General features: G+C 42.7%; 1 protein-coding gene across 13 annotated transcripts in view; it reads right to left on the reverse strand.

Moving 5' to 3' along the window:
- ATXN1 (ataxin 1) overlaps positions 1-19,000 on the reverse strand; it is a 440,907-nt gene that overhangs the window by 294,665 nt on the left and 127,242 nt on the right. The window contains exon 4 of one of the 13 annotated variants that reach the window (XM_005873028.2): positions 5,277-5,343. The exons of 11 other annotated variants lie outside the window; for them this stretch is intronic. The gene's annotated coding sequence lies outside the window, so the exon portion shown is untranslated. Of the gene's footprint in view, positions 1-5,276; positions 5,344-10,954; positions 11,053-19,000 lie in introns of those variants that run through there. One more of the 13 variants, XM_014545179.1, reaches the window with a different exon arrangement.

Genomic DNA, 19,000 nt, shown 5'->3' on the forward strand with positions numbered 1-19,000 from the left:
CCCCCCAATCGGCTCTACCCTGAGCGTGACTAAGGGTGGCATCGCAACCTCCCGATCCGCCCTGCTCTGTGCATGACAGGGTGTGGCGCCCCAACTCCCCAATTGGCCCTGCTCTGAGCCCGACCAGGAGCTGCGGGGCAGGCACCTAGGGATTGGGCCTGCCCTCTGCCACTCGGGAGCAGGCCTAAGCCAGCAGGTCGTTATCTCCTGAGGGGTCCCAGACTGCCAGAGGGCACAGGCCAGGCTGAGGGACCTCCCCCTCCCCCCCGAGTGCACAAATTTTTGTGTACCGGTCCTCTAGTGTGTGATATAATGATCAACATATACTGATGAACAAAAATAGATCCAGAGACAAGGTAGCATTGAACAGATCATCCAACCTCAGAGAGAAGGCCGGGGAAGGTGGGGGGTGGTAAGAGATCAACCAAAGGACTTGTATGCATGTATATTAGCATAACCAATGGACAGGGACACTGGGGCGGTAGGGGCTTGTCCTGGGGAGCGGGCGTGGCCGGTGGGGGTCAATAGGAAAAAAGGAGACATACATAATACTTTAAACAATAAATAAATAAATAAAGACTGGGTAATGGCCCTGCCTGGTGTTGCTCACTGGTTAGAGTGTCAGCCTGTTCACCCAGGGTCTCGGGTTTGATTCCCAGTCGAGGGCACGTACCTGGGTTGCAGGTTTGACCCCTGGCCCAGTAGGAACACATGCGGGAGGCAACCAATGATATGTCTCTCTCACATCGATATTTCCTTCTCCCCCCCTTTCCATTCTCTCTCTCTAAAAAAAAGAAAAGAAGCAGAAGCAATGGAAAAGAAAAAATATCCTTCTGTGATTAACAAAAAAAAAAAAAAGACTGGGTAATGAATATCATCCATAACCAATCAATTATGGAATTCAATTAATGAATCAAAGTAATTTATAGATACTTTTATGAGCTGAATTGTGACCCTCCCCTCCCCAGTTTATATTCTGAAGTCCTAACTCCCACTCCCTTGGAATGTGACCATATTTGAGATAGGGCCATTAAAGAAGTGATTAAGGTCAAATAAGTTATGGGGGTGGGGCCCTAATCTAATATAAATGGTGTCCTTATAAGAAGGGGGGATTAGAACACAGACATGCTCAGAGGGAAGACCATGTGAGGTCACAGGGAGAAGACGGCCATCTACAAGCTCAGGAGAGAGACCTCAGAAGAAACCAGCCCTGCCGACACCTTGAACTTGGATTTTTAGCTTCTATCACTGTGTACTAGCAGACTATTATAGCTACTAAGCCTGTGTAAGGACAGAGCTATGGCCCAATAAGTGATCATTTTGGAAAGATAATGTGAAACCACAGAAAGAGTGCTAGAATGGACTCAGGAGTCCATATGCCCATCTCTGGGTCCAGTCTGACCTCTTCTTGGCCAAGCCAGTCTCACTGCTTTAGGAAGGTCTGTCTCCTCCTCTGAAGACAGAAGTTTGGATTACACAAACTCTGAGTTCCAGGTGACCTGGAACTGTGTGACCCCATGCAGTGAACTCCATGTTGCCTTCCGAGATATGATAGGAACGAGAGTGAGGTGCGGCTGCTTTTCTTTCACCACATCCAGTGATGTTGAGGCTTCTCAAACAGGTCCCATCTGCTTTTGAGCCATTTCCTCAACATCACCCGACATCACCCCAAGTACAAGATCCTCCCTCAGCAAGGCTCCTATGGCAGAGGGATGCCCACAGCAACTCAGCACCCCTGCCCCACCCAGCACTGAGGGGACCAGCCCGAGGGCAGCGAGCCCAAGCGAGAAGAAGAAGGAACCAGAACACGCTGAAGAATGACTCCCCGCGTTGTGTGCTTTTAGTGCACTCCACCCAGAAAAGAGCTGCCCATTCTGATCAAAAATGTTAGTGAGCCCTGCAAATAGAAATTACCCCCACAGAATAGACATCTTCATTAACATTTCCCCCCAGCAATATCAGCACTAATGATTACACAGTCTTCAACTGCAGCACAAGCACAGATAAAGAATCACACACCCTTCGTACAAGCTCTGTAGGGACACAGACTGGACTGTCTGTTTGGCATCTGTTTTTCTGGAAATTGCCTTATCCACAAAGGGGGGAACAGTCCTGTTCACACTACATGACCCAAACCCAGATTCACTGTGGATTGGTGGTTTGGGGTTTGTTTTGATTTTAGCACCTGAGGCCCAGCTGCCACCCTTCCCCAAAATCCAACAGACACCCTCATGTCCTCATCAAAATTCCCACTTCCTTGAAGCTGCCTCTGATGAGTTTCCCTTACGGGCAATTAAAAGAGTACTAATTAGTAAGATCAATATTTCAAAAACAAACAGAAAAGCAGTAGTGTCTTTAACAGAAAACCGTAATTTTTTAAAAAGTTTATCAATGTTGCCTGCTTAGAGCCTTTATATATAACCCCCTTGAGGAAAGGGTAATTTTTTAAAATCCTGACCACGTATGAGCTATTATAAAAGTTAAGATGAAAATGCTTCCTGAGAGAGTGCCTGCCAAGTTTTCCTGTCACGTAAGTCATGTCCACACTGATAGAATCTCAGAGCCATGATGGTCTTAGAAACCCTCCCACCAGGACAAGCCTCTTCCCACCATGGGCATTTCCTCACGTCCTCTCTCATGAACTCATTCAAGAAGCACTGAGCGCCTCTGCATTTGGTGACTCTCTTGCTAGGGGCCAGAGGCAAGCAGGGGCAAGCCATCCTGCTCTCAAGAAGAGTTCCTCCCTCCTAAAGGAGGGCCCAGCTGTGAAGTTAAAGTTGTGAGGCCAATTTACAGAATCAGTCTGATCCCGGAACAATGTACCTCACACACGGATAAAGAAATCCAAGGGCCTGAGTGGATGATAGTGTAGACCAGTGGTTCTCAACCTTCCTAATGCCGCGACCCTTTAATACAGTTCCTCATGTTGTGGTGACCCCCAACCATAAAATTATTTTCGTTGCTACTTCATAACTGTAATTTTGCTACTGTTATGAATCGTAATGTAAATATCTGATATGCAGGATGTATTTTCATTGTTACAAATTGAACATAATTAAAGCATAGTGATTAATCACAAAAACAATATGCAATTATATATGTGTTTTCCGATGGTCTTAGGCGACCCCTGTGAAAGGGTCGTTCGACCCCCAAAGGGGTCGCAACCCACAGGTTGAGAACCGCTGGTGTAGACCAAATGGGTGAACGAAGATGCTGAAGTATTTAGTGGGTTGATCACAGGGGATCAGTTAGGAAAATGCTAACAGAAGCAACCGCTTCACTGCAAATGATGATGTAGGCGCATAAAGGTACAGAGAACCTAGATCTCTAAGTACCATGCTTACCAGAGCATTTTTAAACATGAGCTCCCTGGGGAGTAAACTAACATTTGAAGCGTTTGTAAAATCATCAACACTATAATATGACGTAAAGAGATAATGACACTTGTCAGAAGAAATGAAGAAGGCATTGCAGTAAATGGAATCTGTTCATAGAGAGAATGAGTCTAAATACAAAATGGTCAGATTGATACTTAGAAATGTGGCTATTAATAGAAATAATATCAGAGAGGTTTCATTATGTAAATGGTTTCTGTGTCTGCCAGAAATCTATCCAGTAGCAATTTGCATTTTTGCTGTAGCAGAAATTTCAAGGATTTCTCTCACTAAATTAAGGGGCCCTTTCATTGGTATACCAGAGCTTTCACAAGCATGATACAAAAGACCACCTACGCTCTGAGCTGCTCTTAGATAATAATATATTCTCTTAGATAATAATGACAACGATTAGGTACTTTTGTGTGCCAGGCACTGTGCTGACTGTGCCATGTGCAGCAGTCCCATGAAGCATGATTATTCCCATTTATCATTCAGAGGATGCACCTTGCCCAGGTCCACAGTTAACAAATGATGGGGCCCAGATTTGAATTCTTGTCTCTGTGACCCCATGCCCAAGCTTCTTCCCACAGTTGTGAATACCAGATGGTCCAAACTCTGGCCTCATCATGATCACAGTGCTCCAGAGCAGTGGTCGCCAACCGGTGGCCTGCGGACCATTGGTGGTCTGTGAGGTCCGGAAGGTTGGCGACCGCTGCTCCAGAGGGTATACAGCAAGAATGTCAAATTCAAAGGCTAACAAAGGCTAAATAAATGAGGCCCATGTTAGCCTTTGAGTTTGACATGCTTGCTGTACAATGACCTTCTAAGCAGAAATCTTTCTAGACGGGCAAGACTGATCACCCCGTTAGAAAAACTCACTATCTGCTCCCACTCGATGCCACCATATTTGCCACCAACCCCTTTAGATATGGGTGCCACACTCTGGTCAGCTGTTATGTGCAAAGCATTAAAATCAGCCAGGTGCCACAAATCAAAACCCCATTATCACTCCAAAGCTAAACCATCCCAGTCCCGCCATCTGCCCCACATCTACCCCACAGGTCTCACCGGACATTCCGTCAATCTCTAAGTCGACTGGATTCCTCCTCACCACTCCTCATTCAGATTTTTGGTTTCATGACCCACATTTCCATAGGACTCTCCCTGCTTTAGTTCTCAATTATTAAACCCAGTGTTCTGAAATTCCCAGGTGATTGTGAAACTCTCCTAGCCACAAACCTTCATTAGAATGGCTAAGTGCTAACAGCTATGTGTTGGATACCTCCACTTCCCCTATACATCCTTTCAGGGATTTATTCAATTTACCATGAAATAACTAAAAATCAAGCATCAGAAGGAAAGAGGAAGAGAAGCTCAAAAATAACCCACTCGTGCTTGAAAATAGTCTACCTTTACTGTCAGACAGAGCTGGTTTAGAATCCTTCTATGTCCTATGACATGGGAGCTGTTAATCTTATTTAACCTTTGTCCTGCATCATTCGTAAAACAAAATGCAACAATGCTCATCTCCTGGGGTTATTAAAAGGTTTCATGGGAGGGTACAGGTGATGCTCCTACTGAGGTGGCGGCACAGGGTAAAGTTCCCTTCTTTTCCACTGTTTGCCAACGAGGAGTGGACTGTGTGTACTGCCTCTCTCCCCTGTTTGCTGTTCTTCCCCTCACTATCTCCCCACATGATCCCCAGCTGCCGGCCCGTATTCCACAGGCTGGAGCAGGACAGGCGCCGCATCAGTGTCAGTCTTGTCAGCCTCCGAGGGTGACCCTACAAAGTCTGCTCATCTGTCAATACTGCCACACAGAGTTCTGAGGACTTCACATGGCAACACACATGAGAGGTGGATGGACTGAGAGAGGAGGTAAATGCTAGTATCACCATACCTTTCACTGAGGCTGCGGGCAGGAGAAGATACTAAGTCTTTGCTCTCCAAAGCTCAGATCCAAATTCCTACGGGCAGGAGTTTTGTTAATGTCCAGAACCACTTTAGCTCCTGGGAGCCATGCAACAAGGCAGAACATGACCAGGTGACTTGGGCCTGGGTAGAGGGTAAGGGTTGCACAGTCAGAGGTACCCCTGTGTGTTGTGTTCATAGCACTCCAAAGCTTTTCTTAAACAAACTTGGGCCTGGGTAGAGGGTAAGGGTTGCACGGTCAGAGGTACCCCTCCGGCCCCTGCGTGTTGTGTTCATAGCACTCCAAAGCTTTTCTTAAACAGGAGTGGCTTTAAGAAAAGAAAAAAAAAACAACAAGAAAAAACAATAAGAGTTACCATATCAGCACTAGAGTTTTTACAAACGCCAATCTCTACAGAAACAAGAACATGTGAAATTGCTAAGCAATTTGAAGTTTAAAGGAAAAGAACATTTTTTAAAGTGAAAAATAGATGAGAAATGTAACTACATTACTCTCTTGTTGATTATATACTCATCTCGTTAAAAAGAAACATTTAAAAAGAGGCACATATAGCTTGCTAACTTGGTTACTTCATAAGATTTTCTTGTTTGATAGATTGAGGGATTTAGGGCACTGCCATAAATCTTTTCCAAACAAGGATTATAAACAAAGTAATTATGTATTTAATTAGACACACAAACCAGCCATTGACAAGCCTGGGGAAATCCCTCCCAATGTTTGTTTTTTTCCCCCCCTTTTCCAGTTTTGAAGGAAAAACCCCTTGAAACAAATATGACCTATTATATATTTCATATCTTTTCCCAAGCACCCACAAATCCAGGTCTCCCCAGTTTGCTTTCAGTCCTTGCCCAGGTTTTAATCTCTTACCCGATGTCTACCATCTGGAGCCCTTAAAGGACTGCTGCTGCATATGTGTGTTCGCCAACAGATGCTACTACACTCCCCTCCCTGAGACGCACCTGCCTTCATAGAGTGTATAATGTGGCTGCCAGGGCAAGGCAGACGTGCCGGAATAGACAAATATCCCACGCTGTCCAGGGGGGTTGGAGCGAATAAGTTCTTAGCTGCTTCGAGTGAATACAGACCTAAGACTAAGGGCTAATGAATGGAAATTGAAGTAAAGATGGTGACAGCTCAAAGCCAGTGTGTGAAGCTCATGTCATGTGGCAAAGAGAACTCAGGAGAAATCTCGGAAGGGCAGGAAATTAATGCTTGCACCTTGTTTGCTTTGCAGACTAACACATTTCTGTTGGAAACATGTCTATACGCTGGAGTCATTTTCTAAAGTGCTGACCTACTACTGATGATGGCGGTGACTCCACTACCGCTAACAAAATAGCTCCTCACTCATTTGAATCTGATTACCCAGCTGCCATCACTCAGAGGGATGGTCTTCACTCCAACTGAGCAAAACTATTTGTGGTCCAACTTGTTTACCTTCTATCCTAATGAGCAATCATCTCCTGCTTGAAATGCCCTTTTGTCTCCCACATCACACAATCATGGCTCTTTCTTACTGCAAAACAGGGTTTAAACCCCTTTATCCCATCTAAACTAACCCCGTCTAGTTCTGGTATCCACACAATAGACCTAGCGCTTACCTAGCACTAACATCTATTTCTCCATGTTAGTTAATCCTACTCATGCCTAAAGTGTACCTACCTCTCCTTTCTGGGCCTGTTTCTTCATCTGAAGAAGGTGGATAATAATCATCCCTATCTCGCAGAGTTGTTGTGAAAACTGGACATTTATTTTTTATGTATTTGTATGTATGTGGGCACACACAATTAGTGCATGTAAAGTGCCTATCAGCACATTCCTGGTACCTAGTAAGCACTCAGAAAATGTCTATTGCTTTCAAAAGCATTACTAATATTACTATTACTGCGTTCCTGGTGCTTCCATTTGCACTGGTCTCCCCCACTTGGTAACTAAATTCTAAAGAGAAGGAGCTATTCTTACACAGAAACTAGAGCAGTGACAGAATTCAGTGTTAACTGAGCAACTAAGTAGCAAACTGGCAAGGACTCTGATATTTCAGTGTCAACCTACCCTGCTGATTACAAAAGCTCATTTATATGTGTGAGTTCTGGCAAAAAGAAATGCAAAAGTATCTGATTCTTGAAGTGGGACAATGCCAAGATAAATAAATGCATCTGATTCTGCAGAGGTGAACCTCAACAGGGCTCAGAATGAGAAAGAAAACCTACTGGGGCCCAGGAGCATCTCCCAGGGCATCGGTGAGAAGGTATAGGGGAGGAGGCATCGAAGCCAGCACAGCACTGGGCACAAATACAAAGCTAAGCCTCTGTGCTGAGGAAGGTCAGGAGCACAGGCCGGGCAAGGGGAGCACAGGTCCTTGAAAGGTGTTTTCCAGGTGAAAGTAAGTTACCCCAGAGCTCATCCCTCACCTCAGGCTGTGTTCAGTTCTCAAACAGAAGTCTCCTGCCTATGGAGAGAGACATACGACTGAATTCATACTGGGGATATTTCCAACTTGCTTTCTAGACCAGCGGTCGCCAACTGGTGGTCCACGGATGAGGTCCGAAAGGTCTAGAATCTAGACCACTGTCCACATAGCTACCTCCTTTCTACCTGTTCCACTTCTAGTCTTACCGTTTTCATTTCCCATTAAGTCTGACGTCTGTCAATCCTCAGATACAGAATGTCCCAGGCGAAGGGAACTTCCAAGGGTTATCCAGGCTACTGCCCTCCTCTTACACAGGAGAAAACTGTTCCGGGAAGACTGGTAACTTTCCAAAGGTCACAAAATTAGGGACAGACCACGAACTGAAACCCAGATTGTGGGACCACTCTCCTCCCCCAACTCCACATCATCCCGCCGGCTGTATTCTGCCCGCCTCAGCCCTTCTCTGTGGCTGCTAAGTCATCAATGAAAGTTTTGTTGCCAAGCAGGCCACTGGACAGGCTTCCCCCTTTCAGGTAGGACAACATATACGGGGCTGTGTTCTACTCTGCGGTCACCTTGCACTGCGCCATACAGATCCAGCCCACACCCACTGTCACTCACCTTAATAGTCTCGGACATCACACCTCCCTAAGATTTTTGACTAATAAGTCAAATGGCTAATAAATATTGTGAGTTATTTTAAAACCTTCAAAACAGACAAACAGTTTATTCCGTTTTTTTAAAAAAATGGGTTATAGCCAAAACCGGTTAGGCTCAGTGGATAGAGCGTCGGCCTGCGGACTGAAAGGTCCCAGGTTCGATTCCGGTCAAGGGCATGTACCTGGGTTGCGGGCACATCCCCAGTAGGAGGTGTGCAGGAGGCAGCTGATCGATGTTTCTCTCTCATCGATGTTTCTAACTCTCTATCTCTCTCCCTTCCTCTCTGTAAAAAATCAATAAAATATATTTTTAAAAAAATGGGTTATATTTTCTTGGGGTCTTTTCCTTTCAGGCCAGAGCAGTGCTATTTCAACAGGAAATGTCATAGGTTGAATACTATATCAGGTGCGTTTAAAAAAAATAATCTAAACTAAATTAGCTTTTACACCTAACAACAAACAGGCTGGGCATCATAAAAAAACTCTTGGAAAAGGAAGAAGAAACTAATTTAGGGCACTAAAAACAGCTACTTCTCAAATCAAAGTTACCTATAACAAGTGACTTCGTGGCAGAGAAAACAACCAAGTCAAGCTAGGAAAAAATGTTTCACACAATAGCCATTAAATTAACGTTTTCTTTAGGTGGCGTGAGGACAAGACAAGAAGCTATACAGTTCAATTTTCCTCAACTCCTAAGAAACTGACATGCAGTTCACCACTCCAGGCAAAGGGCAGTCGGGGGGAGGGGTTCCCAGGAACATGTGAATCATAATTGTTAGTCATCGTTTTGGGAAATTGAGGATGTAGTAACCACCAGTTAAACATATTACTATTTGGTAAATGTCCAAGATATAAACTTCCTTAGAAACAACTGGGGAAGATACTAAAGGCTCTCCACAGCCCCTTAATTTTTCTGTTTTGTGGGCTGGCAGATTTGGGGAAATTTCACATACTAGTATGAAGGAGAAATAACTATATTCCATTAACATATGCATAGGTTTTCCTAACAAGGGGTGAATCCAGTCTAATGAGTATGAGGGCGGCTCTTTAAAAGTTCACAAAATTATCAACATAATTAGATACCAGGCCTTAGAAGGGGCCTGTGCAAATCAGAAGCTTGGAAGCTGAAGTGTCACCAGCTTGGAGACCAGTGTGCCTGGTCCATAACACATTCACATGTATGCATGCACCTCGAGGGTGGGGACACCCCTAAAGGGCCATGATCTGCATATTTCTTTACAGCCCTCTTTAATGCCAAGCATATCCTACATAATAAAAGCGTAATATGCAAATCGACTGAACAGCCGAACAGCTGAACGACTATCCAGATGACCATGCTATGACACCCACTGGTGCCAGGCCAGCCAAGGTGGGTGTGATGCAATTGGTCGGGGGCCTGGCCATCGCCCCATGATTGCCCCGCAGAGGGAGGCCCAGGCCACCGGCCAGCAGGCTGCAAGCAAAGCCCAGGTCCTGGGTGTTGGAGGGAAGCCAGTGCCGGCAGCCTGGGGAAGGAAGGCCCACTCTTGCACGAATTTTGTGTATCTGGCCTCTAGTGTATCATTAATACCATGGTACACTGTTTTGCTGAGTTCAAATGGCTAAATAGAAATGTTTCCATGTTCTGTTTAGAGGGGCTATTCCAGTGTGTGTCTTGACTACCTCATCAGGAAAACATGTCATCCCCAGAAATTTATTAGACAGATGCCTAGCCTGTGGAAACCATCTCAGTTTCCTAAGAGAGTACCTCAGATCAGTGTCACGGTGCTACTACACTCAGTGCTTATAAAGAAATGTGGATGAGGTGGGGATGGGCAGTGCTGAGTGGCCTAGCACCGCACCCTTGAAATCAATGAGCTGCACGCCCTAGCCGGTTTGGCTCAGTGGATGGAGTGTCGGCCTGCGGACTGAAAGGTCCCAGGTTCGATTCCGGTCAAGGGCATGTTCCTTGGTTTCGGGCACATCCCCAGTGGGGAGTGTGCAGGAGGCAGCTGGTTGATGTTTCTCTGTCATCGATATTTCTAGCTCTCTATCCCTCTCCCTTCCTCTCTGTAAAAAAATCAATAAAATATATTTAAAAAAAAAAGAAATCAATGAGCTGTTTGGGCTCAGTCAAAGCTGGAAAAAGGGCCACTTACAACAGTGTTCTGCTCAGCCCCACGCTGGAAATCCAACACGGGGAGAGCACCCCAGTCCATCTTCATTACGGCGAGAGAAAACGAGAAGAGAGTAAGCCCTCTAAGCACCTCAACTTTAAATCAATCCAGGGAGCCTTTGCCAGAAGAAAAAGATGTACCATGAGAGAAGATTTGAGAATCACAGGCTTCTGGGATTTGAGCCAAATCTCGGCCTCAGCACAGCAGAAAGTCATTACTGTTCCATTAACTTTCAGGAGATTAGACCCTCCTGGGCCTGCTTTCTTAGGCTCTCGATCTCTGGGGTGCTCGTGAAGTGCAGCCTGGACCAGCCTGGCAACTGCCAGCACAGAAATCTGAAAAGAACACGTTCACTCCGATGCACCAACTCACTATTTCAACTGTGGCTCTGTAAGATGTAACCAGGAGAATTATGCTGACCGCGACTACAATTCCACGCTGCAGTTAAAGCTACAATGCCTCTGCTTCTGTGCAGAAGGGCATACTCCTGCTGTGCGTGGCGTCGCCGCAAGTGGAGGGCTGTGGTTCACCGGCAGCCATCGAGTTTCTGCCCGTTGCTGGACACAGGCTGGGAGACTGAATGAGTAACTTAAAAAAATCAATGGGAAGAAGAGTCAAGCAGAAGTGAGTCAAGAGATGGTCCCTACACATTTCTGAGCTCTTCCAGGAGGCGTCACAGAAATGCAAGCCGGCTCACAGACATCCTGCCAGGGACGCAGGCCGAACAGGGGCCAGAACCAAAGTGAGGGCCAACTGGCTCCAAGGAGGAAGGGCAAACTCCCCGGTAGAAGTCTGGATTTTGTCTTCCAAGGGTTATTTTCTTCACTTACTATGAGGAACATTTTCTATATCCTGTTTGGCCATATTCATATAGAACCTAGTTTCTTAAATTCGAATGCATATTACATCTTATTGATAATATTGATATGATGAAGTATTGAAAAAAAATATTTTACACACATACACACACACACACAACACGTATACTTGCAACACTGTGTTAAAAGTATGGGCCAAACACAAAATGACTAACATTGTTTGATTCTAGGTATGTGTGCTACCTAGACAAGGCAAACTCATCGAGGTAGAAAGCAGAGATTACTAGGAGCTGGGGAGTGGGAGGAACGAGGTATTGGTGTTTAACAGGTACAGAGTTTCTGTTTGGGAATATGAAAAAGCTCTGGAAATGGATGGTGGAAATGGTTACACAATATTGTGAATGTATGCAATGAGTTATACATTTAGAAATGGTTAAATTGGTAATTTTGACATTATAGATTTACCACAATTATAGATAGACAGATACTAGAAGATAGATAGATAAGTATTTGTATACACTGAAAAATCATGTTAAGGACACTTTCAAAGTTCAGTGCTGGATTGGTGGCTGGGTCCCCAAGACAGACTGCTGTTGGCTCACTGACTCTCCCAAATGGATGAGGGCAGTGCTGGTAAAGGAAGGGGTGAGACCAATGTGGACGCTCACCAGGAAAACAGAGCACCACGGCCATTCCTGCAAAGTGGGTACTGCGGCAGGGGAGCTAAGCCTCTGGAAACAGGAACCAGCACAGGCACCAAACGTTTAAGAGTCCTAATTTCCACCTCTGATATTTTGGAGAATCTTATGCGGATCAATGTCATAGAGCAGATAACCACTCCAAAATTCGTCAAGTTATTAAATGCAGATTTCGATGAATTTACGTAATATGTGCTTTTAGGTTCACTGGTGACAACCTTTGAGAGTGGGAATTAAACTTCCCCTTTCACTAAGTGTCATTCCAAATTCCACTCAGCACTTGTAAGCAGAGCTGCTCTGCCTGTTGCTAAGTATTTTCAGTATAACAAACTTGGTTTCAAGCAAAGTACCCACCTTACACATCTAGGGTTCTCGCAGTGTACTCACTCCCGAACTCCATTTCACTGCCAAGAGCAAGCTCACTCTGCGTGCCCGCCTACCACAGGCCGCCGGGCTCCTATAAGTGGCTAACTTGATGGGCTCCTAGAGGAGCCACCTGCCAGCAGGTCATTGAGAAGGATGTTGGTCATGAGGACAGCTGAAAACAATTTCTTTCCCATCAACCTCTACAACAGTGGTTCTCAACCTTGGCTGCACATTAGAATCACCTGGGAATCTTTTTAAAATCCTGATTTCTGGGCCTCATCCTCCGGAAATTCTTTCTTTGTTACTAATGTTGTGGCCCCACCCCATAACAAAGAAACAGAACCACTGCTCTACAAAGTAGATGAGTTCCTTGTGGAACTTTAGTTTCTCTGAAAGCAACAGAGAGCTAGCAAAGTGGTCTTAAACCTGTGAAAAAGCACCACCCTAGTGGAGACTGGAAATCAGGAGTGGTCTGATAGTTTGATTGCATGTACAGGGTGATGGGATGAGTACAGGCTAGGGGTTCGGAGTCCAGGGTTTGAATCCTAGCTTTACTTCTACACACTGTAATCTTCTTCAGCACCAATAACCACATGTATTATAATAACATGTAATATGAATGTAAAAGTCATACTTAAGATTTTTTTGTGAGGATCAGATGAGATGAAACATGTACAGGCACAAAGGAATTAGTTTGACTACTATTCGATGCATTAATTCGTTTCTTCTTAAAGAAGAAAAATGTACACAAAGTATCTTCCAAGTTGTGTTGAACGGAGCTTTTAGAATAGACTCTCCCCGTATTTACGAGTATAGGCCATGCCGAAGGGGCAGGGCTGTTTCTCCTGGGGAACAGAGAGGGTATAAGACATGTCTTTAATTTCAGAGAACTCAGAGTCTAACAAAGCAGGTAAGTAAATCACTGCTGACCCTGAGTGTGCCCTCTCCCATTTTAAACCTTCAATGGCCTGCTACCACCTAAGAGAAACTACCAGCCATTGGCATGGGATTAATTGTTTTCATCTGTAAAAATGGGGCTAGAACTGCAATGGGGAGCTGTGATCTGAGCTCATTGATGTAAAGCACCAATCACAGAATCTGGTGTAAGGTAGCCACTCAATTCACAGTTCATAGTAATAATTTTTAAATTGATTTTAGAGAGAGAAGGGAATGGAGGAAGAGACGGAGGGAGAGAGGGAGCAACAAATCCACTTATTTATGCATTCATTGGTTGATTCTTCTATATGCCCTGACTGGAGATCAAACCCCCAACGACCTTGGCTTATAGAGACTATGCTCTAACCCAAGCATGTCAAACTCGAGGGCCGTGGGCCACATGTGGCCCACAACGAATACTTTTGTGGCCCAACCAATATAATGGTATGTAAGAAACATTAAAATAAGAATTTCATAACTTAATTTTTACAATATCCTGTTATACATAATTATTAACAAACTACAACGTTTGCTAATGACTGAATACTATAATCGTGTTGCATTCATTTCCCTTACGCGCCTATGTGTAGGTGCACCATTTCTCTCCACTAATACTAGCAGCAAATATTTTAGCAGCCGATTGCCATGTCATCAGTCTTGGACTGACTTGTTTGGTGTGCACAAAAGGAAATATTTCACTTTCGGAGAACAAAAAAAATAGGCTTATTTGCGTTACACTTATTAATTTGTGCAGTTATTCAATGTCTGGTAAGTTAATGTTCAAGAAAAAATATTAATTTTATTGAAATGTTCTATTTTATGTTAATAATTACTTATTTAAGCCCTTTGTATTCAGTATGTCTCTATTGAAGTAAACCTACGTTTCTATGAAAATTGAAGCTTTTTTTTTTTTTTTGCGGCCCCCATAACCTTAAACCTTGTTTTTTTGGCCCTTTTTAGCCTTTGAGTTTGACATGCTTGCTCTAACCAACTGAGCTACCTGGCCAGGGCCATATTAATTATTATCATAAAATTAGCAAAATGACCTGCTTTTTCTCCCAATCAGCCATTACTCCACCTCACAAAACTTCCACTTGTCCCAAAACGGTCCCCAGCATTCCTCAGTCACATACTGCCCTCTCCCTTCTCACCATTGTTCACTCACCCTCTCGCCTGGGACACCTTGCTCCCATCTCTGGCCCTTGTGATCCTAACCACAGTTAAAGTCTAGCTCAAAATACCTCCTCCACGTGCTCGCCACTCCCTAACTAGACCAAACAGCTCACTCCTGTGTGTTCCCACCTTCCCTAGTTGAATTCAATCACGTTTCACCTTCCCTGAGTAAAAAATCATAAATTCAATTTGAAGGAAGCCACTAAGAATAAAGTCACGACTGGAAAATTGTATTATGAACTAAGTAACTGTCTAAGTGAATACTATGAAAGTGACATGATAGTAACAGCTAACACTTTTTAAAAAGCTTTACATGCCTTAACTCTTTTAGTTTTGACAACTCTGATAGAGGCTACTTTACTTTTCCCATTTCATGGGTGGATAAACTGAGACCCAAAGTGGTTAGGTAACTTGCTCAACATTACACAACTACTAAATGTCAGATACTATGAAGTGGCAGATTTGTATCCAAACCCAGGAAGTCTGCCTCAAGAACCTATGCTCTTAAGCACGGCATTATATTGTTTCCCCAAAGCATTACAGAGCGATCTATTATGTACTACTAGAAAAATCAACGATGACTGTAAACAATTTTCTAAGGGCTGGATTTTGAAACTTTGAAATTCATCAAGGTATTCTATTCTGGATGTATATCCTTAAAGTGTCACAAAGAGTTGTCTTCTCCTTTGCAGCCTTCCTAATTCAAGTTCCTATGCTTATTTCTGCTTGTGCTAACCCACGCTAGACAACCTTAGCTATGCTACAGCCACAATCTCACTCCACGGACCCATACACCTGGTCTGCAGAGGGCAGCTGAAGATAAGCACCTACTACATCGAGAAGCACCTGAAGCTGTAATGAAAACTGCAATAGTCTATCGCCTTCTTGGGTTTTTGTCACTAGATATTTAGGATGCTTTCGCGTACTGGCTCTCACAAAAGAGCAATTCGACAGCCAGTACCTCTTGGTAAATGAACAGCAGTAAGCGGAAAAGTTTGCAGCCCCATAGATGGTGCAGCAGAGAATAACTAAAGGTGAACTGTGAGTCTGCACTCATTCACCTGAGCCATGGTAGATTTCTTGTCAGATCTTCTAAACCAGTGGTTCTCAACCTTGGCTGCACATTAGAATCACCTGGGAATCTTTTTAAAATTCTGATTTCTGGGCCTCATCCTCCGGAAATTCTGTTTCTTTGTTATGGGGTGGGGCCACAACATTAGTAACAAAGAAAGAATTTCCGGAGGATGAGGCCCAGAAATCAGAATTTTAAAAAGATTCCCAGGTGATTCTAATGTGCAGCCAAGGTTGAGAACCACTGTTCTAAATAGTCAAAGGGTCAGGCTTTCAAATGCATGCAATGCTCAGGACAGAAAAAAATAAGAAATTCCGCAAAGGTTCTTCACTGTGCAAAACAAAGATCAACTGTACGAAATGCTGAAAAGTGATGTGGTCTGTAATGTTTCCAAGACAGTATCAATCAATACATGTTGTTAATTTGTTAACCTAACAGTGGTTCAACTTTTTCATAATTTTATAGGCAAGAAAACTAAAAACCGGGTAAAAATATCATGCAGAAAAAATTGGCAAATCTCAAATTGAAATTCTCTTCCAACTTACTGATTCTAACTAAAATATTAATGGGAAAATATATATAAGAATAAGAAAATATATAGTAGTAAATGATATTTAATGTCAAAATATTACCTAAAAAGATGTATAGCATGCCTCACACATTAATCACCATAAAATCCCATTCTGAATTCCTAGCTCACAAATGCAAATGATGATTTTTTTTAGTAGCTTCTTATCATGTGATATTATAAAGCATCCTACTCCTCCCTTTCAAAAAAATCTTTTGATGATGCCAAATTAATTTTGGAGATGACTTTTCATTTTATTTAAGCCAAGATATTTTTTTCTCCTTTGCTATTTTAACTAAATAGAATTCTTAGAAATGAAAAAAAAAGTAACAAGTATATTCCTAGAGTAGAATAGCCTTTCATAATTGAAAAAGTTACATCAATCCTTTAATGTTATCCAGTCTTGGCTTTTTAATTTGCTTAAGAAAAAAAATATCACATATTCATGTCATGCTGCCAGCTCTGGATGTGTCATCTCTTCGGATTTCTGATTTGGCTGATAGGGTTTTTCATGACACAAAACAGTTTAAAAAGCAATTTCTAGTAACTTCACAAATGTGGCTAAGAAGCTGAAGACAGAATTTCCAAATACTAAAGAATCGCTTTTGAAGTTTAGTTGAAATGGCCTGATGCCGAATCCAACTATTTTTGTAAAAATTGCTTAACCAAAAAACATCTACTTTTTGTAATTTTTACAACATGGTAATTAGCACTGAGTTTATCTGAAAAAAATTTAAATCTTACCTGAAGAATTACTTGTATATTTCTGAATTAGTTCTTTCTTTTTTTCTCATCATCCATAAATATTTATTAAGATACGTTAGGTGCAGAAACTGGCTTAATACTAGCAATACAGGGTTTAAATTAAAGCAATCACTATCTGCATGAACCAGACAGAAAAATATCTACATAAACAAAAAATATCAATGCATAGTGCTAACACAGGGAGAAGGAACATTTTCATTAGACCTTAATGAATGAGAAAGTGGCCTTGTAGAGAGAGACAATTTCATGCAGAAGAATCAACATGAAGAAAGGCATGGTTATTAAAATATATAGTATGCTTAGAAAGGAAAAATGTGTTGTGTGGAGAGATGGGAAGGATGGGCAATGAGATTTAAATGGTAAGTCAGTGATGGCGAACCTATGACACACTTGTCAGAGGTGACACGCGAACTCATTTTTTTGGTTGATTTTTCTTTGTTAAATGGCATTTAAATATATAAAATAAATATCAAAAATATAAGTCTTTGTTTTACTATGGTTGCAAATATCAAAAAAATTCTATATGTGACACGGCACCAGAGTTAAGTTAGGGTTTTTCAAAATGCTGACACGCCAAGCTCAAAAGGTTCGCCATCACTGTGGTAAGTTGATAATGAATTCCTCAGGGTCTTGAATGCCATGCAATGAAGGTCACATTTTACCTTCTAGGAAAGGGAAATTAACAAAATCCTTTTAATTTTTCCTTGCACTTCATCCTATTCATTCATTATTTATGTAAAATTACCAAAGGAGTATTTTTTTTTAAAAAAAGTACTAACCACTCTAATACTATGAACATCTTCATTTTTGCTTTACTTCTAGTCTTTGTTGACAGACATACATTTTCATTGTTACTTTGTATTCCATATATACAGGGTGTCACCCAAAAAAATGCATATAGACTTTAACAGCTGATAGCTGCTAAATGAAAATAAAATGTATTTTAATAAACACTGCCTTTATAATTATATTTAATGTATGTATACATTTTTGGGGGACCCCCTGTATATACAATTTTGAAGTATGAGTTTTATACTTAACAGTGTACTAGAAACACTTTTCCATACTTCCACATGCTATCAAGGTTTTTTCAGGAATGGGAATAATTCAACCACTTCTTTCTTTAGGAAAATAATTCTCAGCATAGTGGGATGAATGGAACATAGGAAGGACTTAAAGCAAGTGGCTTCTTTTGGAAGTGGCTGCAGTAGTCCAGGCACATGATTCTAATGGCCTGAAACAGAACAACGGCCAGGGGGCGGAAGAAGAGTGAGTAGAATATTTAACAGGTAAAACCACAGCATGTGGTCAAGGGATGAACTACACAGGAGGAGAAGTTGGTGTCCAGCACCAATGACTGGCTGATCTTGTCTCTCTAAACAAGGAACCGGGAAAGGGACAGTGTAGGTTTAGCCTCACCTTGGAGGCACCTATATAACATCCAATTGAAGGCATTTGGAGGAAGTTGGAAACCAATAATCTTAACTCAGAAGAGAAAGAGAGAGCCATGATCATCTGCAGAGCAGAGTTGACAATGATGTCATGGCATGATGATGCCTTAGGGGAGAGCGTGTTCGGGAGCAAACACTGGCGAGTTTCTTTCAGTTTTCACTCCAGCAGTGTGCCAGCGTGGCAGTTTAATTCTAACTTATTTTGATGCACATCAAACACCTCCCTTCAAAGCTCTCAAACTGTCACCAAGGAAAGGTATCTTCCAAGTAAATCAACATCTGTTTTGATGATGCCTCTTATAAGACAATGCACAGCATTTCCTGAACCGGTGTGGTTTTACTCACAGTTATACCAAACCACAGGGCTCCTCTGAAGGACTGATGCAATTAGCTCGTGATAGCATCAGCAAGAAGAGTGAGTTATGGCACATTTCACAGAAGGCGTATGCTGGGTATGCTCTACGGAACGCAGGCTCAGGTACGTGATGGGTATCTGACTCCCCTAAGCTGGAAAGCATTAAAGAGCTTTCTAATGATGGTCTTCAGGGAAGACACAGGCCTGGCTCTTTAATTACTTGTATCTGCCTTGTGAAAGCAGCTCCCCGGGTTTAGGTGACCA

This window comes from Myotis brandtii, unplaced genomic scaffold, assembly GCF_000412655.1.
Source record: "Myotis brandtii unplaced genomic scaffold, ASM41265v1 scaffold398, whole genome shotgun sequence".
NCBI classification, from domain to species: domain Eukaryota; kingdom Metazoa; phylum Chordata; class Mammalia; order Chiroptera; family Vespertilionidae; genus Myotis; species Myotis brandtii.